Genomic DNA, 8,021 nt, shown 5'->3' on the forward strand with positions numbered 1-8,021 from the left:
TGTCTGTGCCTGTGATAAACCAACAGGGCCAAGGCAAATTGTAAAAGAAAGAATTTGTTTTGGTTTATCATTTCAAAGGGATACATCCATCACAGGAAGTAAGAAAAGCAGAGGGCAGCAGGAGCAGGGAACTGAGAGCTCACACCTTCAACACAGGTGAAACAGAGAAAGGGAACTAGAATTAGAGCAATACTACAAAAGCTCAAAACCAACCCTTGGAGACATGCCTCCTCTAGCACAGCCACGCCTTCTAAACCGCTCCAAGCAGCACCACCAACCGGGGATCAAGTGTTCAAATACGCAAGCCTATGGGGGACATTTCTCATCCAAACATGCTTCTTTCGCTTCCCTTTATTCCTTAAGAGTTCTCAAAGATCACACCAGTGCTCTTGACTTCCATATACTTCTGAATATCCAGAGTATAGATAAGTATCTTTGAGAAAGAGGAATCTTTTAAGATGAGAATTTGGTACCCTGGTACATTCTATAGAATCACTGAGCCAAGTTGTGTTGGGTAACTGCTCAGCCTCTTAAAGCTTTAAGGTCCAGAGTCCCCGGCATTGAAAGGGTTAACAGGATGATCTCACAAGATCATTATCAGCCCCGTTCTTCAATGATCTACCTATCCTGCTTAAATACTTTAAACATTAAAATAGCTAAACAACAAAATCAAAACAAAACAAAACAAAACAAAACAAAACAAAACAAAAACAAAAGCCCTGTCATCCTTATCCAGCCAAAAGTAACAGGTACCAAGATGTTTCTCCCGTAAGGACTATCTAGAGGCTGGAGGTGCAGGTTATGGGTATAGCATTTGTCCAGCATGTAAAAGATTCTGGGTTCCATCTCTAGAACTAGGAGGGAGGACAGAAAGGAACTGATACTATGCACTGGTTAGTTTTTGTCAACATGACATGAACTAAAGACACTTTGGAAGGATGAACCCATCTAAAGAAAGTGCCTCCATCAGATTGGCCTGTGAGCAGTCTGCCGGGCAATGTCCTGAATGAAGATTGATGTGGGAGGCCACTCACTGTGAGCAGAGTCATCCCTGGGCAGATGGCTTTGCGCTGTGTAAGAAAGCAAGCCGAGGATCCCAGGAAACAGTGTTCATCCTTGGCCTCTGCTTCAGTTCCTGCCTCCAGGTTCCTGCCTTGACTTCTCTCTGAGACCGATGGTGGTTGTGGAGAAACAAACCTTTTCCTCCCCAAGTCACTTTTGGCCATGATGCTTGTCATAGCAACAGGAAACAAAGTAACAAACGCTGGCAACCTGGGCTGGTCTCTCACTGAATGTGTAGTCCTCACAGCTGTCCTGCCATTCTTACCTTAGAGAGAAAGAGAATGAAAAGGGGAGGTGCAGAAGAACTGACCACACAGCAAGACGTTATCGGCAGAGCTTGGATTCAAACTGTTCACCTTCCAGGAAACATTTGTGCACGGACGGACAACCACCCACAAGTGAAAAGTGATGTGTGCATGCTTATTATCTCATCATTTGGGGGTGACCCTTAGGCATTATCTTTCCTTAACCATTACACGGTATATATGTATCAATAAATCACATCATACCCCATAAATAGTCATAATTGATATGTCTATTAAAGTTTTTAATTAGGGCATGTTACAGTGTTATTAGAAATGGGCACACCTGGTTCCCGAGAGTTGCCACTCCACGCTGGGCCCCTGGTAAGGTAAGACAGAAGGCATGATATCTGCTAATCAGCTAGCACTAATGGTCTCCTCGGGTTTAAAATCACATATGATCTCTGGTTTAACTTATGGTCAGGTTTACCAAAACAGAATGGAAGACCCTGATACTGAGCACCTGTCATGGTCACATGCAGAACCAGGGCACACCAAGGCAGTGCATGAATAACTCAGGCCATGGTCATTCTGCTCTGGAGTGATCTAGCAACAAAGCAGGGAAATAATTAGAGAAAGAAGATACGAGTATCCAGGCTTGTCTGTAAAGGGCCTCATTCTGGAGGTCCCGGGGCCCTCCCCAGCTAGGCAATCGACTGCCATGAGCAAAGGGAGGGGCCACACATGGGGAAAGGCAGCCTGTGGTCTGCCCACTGAGCCACCCATGTGGGCTGGGCAGCCAGTGGAAGCTTAATCAACAGCCAAGGGGCGAGCATTCGTCTCTCTATGTGGCCAGGGTTAGCGTGATGAAGCGCCTTCTTAAAGAGATGAACGTTTTGACTGGGCCAGAGCTGTATGTGGCCTTGAAGATTTGCCTAATGAACCAAAGAGATTTCTCAACGCTTTCAGGGCTCCAGCTGCTGAAGCCCAAACCCTGACAGCAATGAATTAGAGTTTGAGCAGGAGGTAACAAACATCTGGCAGCCCGAAGATGCACAATGAGAGCGTCTCACGAGAATGGGATCAAGGGGAGGGGGTGTAGCTGAGAAATTGCAAATAAACTTTGCTCTGACATTTTGTCTCTGGGAAGTTCTACAGGGGAAAACACAGTAATTGTACATAAGAATATAAAGAAGGAACCTAGCTCACAGCCACTCCCTTATGGCCACGGCTTCTTTGCCTGACTCCAGTTTTAACACAATGCTTGTTTTTACTCCTGAATGGATAAAAGGATAACTGAGTTCCTTATTCATTAGGAGATGAAGAGAAGGATCTGGTACCCTGAAGTCATTTTCCATGAAGTAAATTAATAATGGCATGTAGCCACTCATTGCTTACAGATGCCCTCGTGTCTCCAAAAAGTTGCCCAAGGATGGAACATCAAACTGATACCCTGTGTCAGCGCTCATGCTGGTGGCTGTCTCTAAATGAGAAGATGACAAAGAGATGTCAAAAATCGTTTGGAAGATAAAAATCTGTCACTTTCTTGGGAAACACTCGGCTCCGTGTGGGTGCAGGGTGGGGAGGGCTCCTGTGGGATGTGTGCCGCAAACCTCTGACACTTGGTGAAAAGAAGTGCCCACCTCTGAGGCTTACACCACGCATTAGACAGCTGAAGAGGGCAAAGCATAGTTCAGTTCTCCATGTCATCGGTTAGTAGAGCTGCCATAGAGCGCCACACATACTGACTGGGTGCCTTAGACAGTGGAACGGACTATCCCACAATTCTGGAGGCTGGAGGGCCACGTTGTGGGCCTGATGTGGACACAGCTGGTTGAGTCTGGTGGCTGGGAAGGACCATTGTATTTCCTGGATTCTGGCACTTTATAGGCTGATCATCCACTGCATTTCTTTGGCTGCCTGATTTCAATCTTCCCATGGCATTCTCTCAGTTTCTCTAGGTGCCCGAATGTTCCATTTTCATAAAGACAACCAGGCATTTGATTAACACCAATCCTGATGGCTCCAACTATACTTTTACATCTATAAAGACTCCATTTCTAAGCAGGGCCACCTTCACAGGTACAAGGGTTTAGGATCTCAGTGTCTTTGGAAGTTGCAAGGAAACCCATCACACCAGATATGCTAGGAATCAGTTTAGTTTCTTTTAAAATTAGTGGCACATAAAGACCAACTGCTACCTTTTTTTTTTTTTTTTGGATGTTTGCAAGCTACGTTTGTTGCTTTTTCATAAACTTGAAGCAAGCTCTTCCCATCTGACCCACAGCATTCCCTCCCTCCACACCTTTACCACCACACAGCCAAGGCCTTGGGCTTAGACTCTGTTCCTGAAAAATGTAGGGATTCAAAACTCTAAGATCTTCTCAGAACTCAGAGATCAGAAAGTTGAGCTACCGGGATCACTTGGAGGCTTTGGTCAAAAGCAGGTTATGCTTGTGACATGGACAGATGGAAAGAACGCGGTTGCCAGGTCTGTTATGACCCCAGTTCTCTTCCGTCTGAAATGAGTCTCAGTGACTGAGCAGACTCCTCAGAACTGAGGACTGGCTTGCCGTGGCCAGGCCCAGCGGGTCTTGTGTCCTTCCAACTCCCTCTACAAGCACAGAAGCAGCTACCATCGTCCCTCGACCTGTCTCCCTGCTCAGTAACCCCCAGAAGAGTGAGCAGCCCCAGCCCGCAGCCTCGGCAAATAATTCTGAAAAGGAACAGGCATCCATACAGAAAACTGAAGACTCGGGAAAAAAAAAGGCAGTGGACTTTGGAAGATTTTGACATTGGTCACCCACTAAGAAAAGGGAAGTTTGGAAATGTCTGTTTGGCAAGGAAGAAGCAAAGCAAGTTCATCCTGGCTCTGGAGGTGCTGTTTAAAATGCAGATGGAGAAGGCAGGTGTGGAGTACCAGCTATGAAGAGAAGTGGAGATCCTGCCCCACCTGCAGCACCCGGACATCCTCAGGCTGTATGGGTACTTCTGTGGTGCCATTGAAAGAATTAAAAATGCAGCCAAGAAGTCAGAAGTTTAGAAATGCTAAAATGCTATCTCACCCCTAAGAAGCCCTAAATACCTCAAATTCCAGACCCTGCTCTCTGCCAGTAAGTAGGTAAAAGGTCACATTTCTTGAGCCTGCTCTCCCAGGAACTAGGTGAAAGGGTATAAGATAGGCCCTTAATTACGGGATCCTGACCTAGTAAGGTAACAGGAAGCTTCTCCCAGGAACTAGCTGACTATAAAGTTAGATTACAATCTTGAAAACAATCTTGAGAAACAAGCTTCTCCTTGTGATTTTTCACTGGTATTCTCAACATTTTCCAATGACGCCATCCCTACCCCCTTGGGTTGTGGTTTCTTCCTTTAAATACCCCTTCTCCCAGCTACTCGGGGTTGAACTCCTCTACCCCTGCGTGGGATACCAGTCTCGACCCCAGTGCACTGGTTCCTATCAATAAACCTCGTGTGATTACAGCAAGGAGGGTCTCTCGTGAGTTCTTGGAGGGTCGCGTCATCCCGAGACTTGAGTGAGGGTCTCCCCACTCCGGGGGTCTTTCACCATCAGAGTTCATCTCACTCTAGAATATGAGCCCCTCAGAACAGTCTATAGAGAGCTTCGAAAACTCTCCAAGTTTGATGAGCAGAGAACAGCTACTTACATCACTGAATTGCCAAACGCTCTGTTTTACTGTTCTTCAAAGAGAGTCATCCACCGAGACATTAGGCCAGAGAACCTGCTTCTTAGGTCAAACGGAGAGTTGAAGATCGCAGTCTTCCAATGGTCTGTTCATCCTCCATCTTCCAGAAGAACCACGCGGCGGCACCCTGGACTACCGGCCCCCGGAGATGATAGAAGGCCAGATGCATGATGAGAAGGTGGACCAGTGGAGCCTCGCTGTTCTGCTACGAGTTCCTAGTACAGATGCCTCCCTTTGAGGCACACAGCAGGAGACCTACACATATTCACAATCCTTGTTTATGACAGAGGGAGCCAGGGACCTCATTTCAAGACTGTGAAAGTATAGCTTGAGCCAAAGGAGGAAGTCCTGGAACACCCCTGGATCCTCAAAATCTCCAACTGGCCACAGTAACAGAGAAACAATTAGCAAATCATCTTAGGGAGATGCCCCATTGAAGCTGCCTGAACCATCATCACTGTCCTCAGGGTACCTCTCTGAGCAATTAGTCCTTGGCCTTCCATCTGGGAAACCCCGCCTGTTGCCCAGCCCCCAAGAACCATGCTGCTTTTCCTGATTTAGTAATCTGGAGGGAAGATTTCACTGCAGCTGTGCCACTCCCCTCCCCGGCCTAGGCCCCAAGGTGTCCTTGTAGGGGGTCTCAGGTGGGAAAGTTACCAGTGATCACCTGCATCATAGTCTCCAAGTGCCTGAGTACCTGTGTACCTTATTGGGTTGCAAGGCCTGGGAAAGCTGCTGGAACGGATATGCAATCTTTTAAGTGTTAATAAAGATTTGTATAGACTTTGTTTTCTTAAGTGACATCCATTCAGGGTCCTCCTGTTTTCAGCCTTCCGAAGCCCATGTGGATCATCAAGCACTGTAATGGAGCCTGTTCTTGACGTCTGTCTTGGGACCTGACTCAAGTGTTTCTGGATGTTTCTTATGTTGGAGTTCTGCAATGTATGCAAAGTTGTTACATATAGAACTATATGTATAACTAAAACAATTGGAAAAGTCTGAGTCCTCAACCTAGTTCAACTACTCTTTCTCCAGAAACCTCCCTGGGCCAAATGCTGTCCTGGGAGCACAGAGTCAAACGTCAGGATCTCGCCATCAATACACCACCACAGGGCAAGGCCCAAACAAACAATTGTTCCAGACCCAGCTGCCCGAGAGAGCAAGATGGAGTGTTCCACAACTCCAGAACTTTTGAGTAGAATATTCTATTTTTTTAAGTGAATTTTCTTTGAGGACCCCGAAATCCCCCAACTGCATGCCCGCATTTCCTGTCCCGTGATTCAGGTCTGCTCATGGAGCTCTGCGGCTTAGAACCTGCCTATCTCTGCCTGGTCCTCTCCATGTCCCATTCTCCTCAACCCAAAAAGAAGTAAATAAATGAAAGAAAAATATCCAAAATCTTTCTCCATGAAAAAAGCCACACAGTTTGGATCAGATGGGTGCTTTAGGAGAAGTTAGTGGCTTTGGCTTGTCTTATAATAGTCTACTCATTAGACATCAGGTCTCAGAAACCACCTTAAGCCCTGTGACATCACGGGTCATTATTCCCCTTTCAAAACTACATGGTCTCAGTTTCTTTAACCCTTTCCCCTGCCCTTATGAGTGCCTGATATTTGTGCTGCTCTCCCAGGCCTTGGTCCTTCACAGTGATTTCTTCTAGAGCTTAACTTTTATTACATAATCTGCCAACTTCTCGTACTGCTCTACAACTGTCTACTTTCTTAACCGTCAGATGCAAGGAGAAAAACAAACAAAACTAAAATAACATCTATTCAAACACTACATGCTACGGTGGAGCACACGCTGAACACACATGTAGGATGCTCCAAAGAGCAATACCATGGTGGTCTGGGAGGTACCGAGGTCAAGGGCAGGAGGATGGGGAAAGATCTTACACTGGATGCAGTAGTGTAGGATTATACAGTGCTTATAAGATGTACTCTATAAAAGTCAAACAGCACCGGCACTGACTGGATGGTGATCTTCCCAGAACAGGGCACATTAATAAGGCACAGGGAATATGGGAGGTGGCTTAGGAAATCCTGTGCCACAGGGGGTTAGGCATCTCACCAGAGGACGTTCTGGTATAACTGGCTTGATAACGGGTCTCTAGTTACAACATTAAAACACTTTACCTTAAGATAGAAATTCAACTACAGAGTAAATCGGTCGGGGCTTGGGGTTGCCAGCTGGTTTTCTTGAGGGTTCTCTAACAAGCCACTTGAAAACAGAAATGGTAAGAATGAGATGCCCTGATGATGTCGTGCCACAAACACCCTCAGCTCTGGGCTCTACCCTAGCTTTAAATTACGATCCATCTGACACCATACGACTTCCTACATGCTGCGTGTGCTAGGAGGCTCACTGATGCAGGCTCACCCTGCCTGTCAACTCCATGCCTGGGAAGGACCTGGCTTTTCTCACTGCACTGGCGAGCCTCCTTCAGCCACACCCTCCCACCCTGAGCCCCACACCCTCTATTCCAGCATCTTAGCTCTCATTGCCAGTGCTCGTCCCACAAGACCTGCTGATGCCGCTCAGTGTCACTGACCCCTCACTTCCAAGCTTGTCTTTTCTGTCAGCTGCCTTAATCTCATGCCCTCCTTTCTTCAACACAAACGGACTGATTTCCTCTTCAGCCTACTTTTGTATTTAGGTAACCACTAATTTATTCTCCAAATTCAATCTTCTCTCCTACCCCCATCTCATCTCCTCACACTCCTCATAAGCAGGTATTCCTATACACACACAGATACACACACATACACACACAAACACACATACACATAACACACATATGCATATACACATAACATGTATATGCACACATACACACATATACACAAACATACATACATATACACACACATACGCACACATGCACACACACACATGCACACAGAGACACACATACCACTCTTCATTCAATCATTTAAGCTCCCAATTTGGGTCCTAAACAAACAAAATAGACCATATTTTTAATCTCCACTGGTAATTGACTCAGATCTCA

The 8,021-nt window shown here is 46.3% G+C and overlaps 1 pseudogene; it reads left to right on the forward strand.

The window, feature by feature from the left end:
• The first annotated feature begins 1,640 nt into the window (after positions 1 to 1,640).
• Positions 1,641 to 5,404, forward strand: LOC116904377 (annotated as a pseudogene).
• The last annotated feature ends 2,617 nt before the right edge of the window (positions 5,405 to 8,021 follow it).

This window comes from Rattus rattus, chromosome 6 (assembly GCF_011064425.1).
Source record: "Rattus rattus isolate New Zealand chromosome 6, Rrattus_CSIRO_v1, whole genome shotgun sequence".
NCBI classification, from domain to species: Eukaryota; Metazoa; Chordata; class Mammalia; order Rodentia; family Muridae; genus Rattus; species Rattus rattus.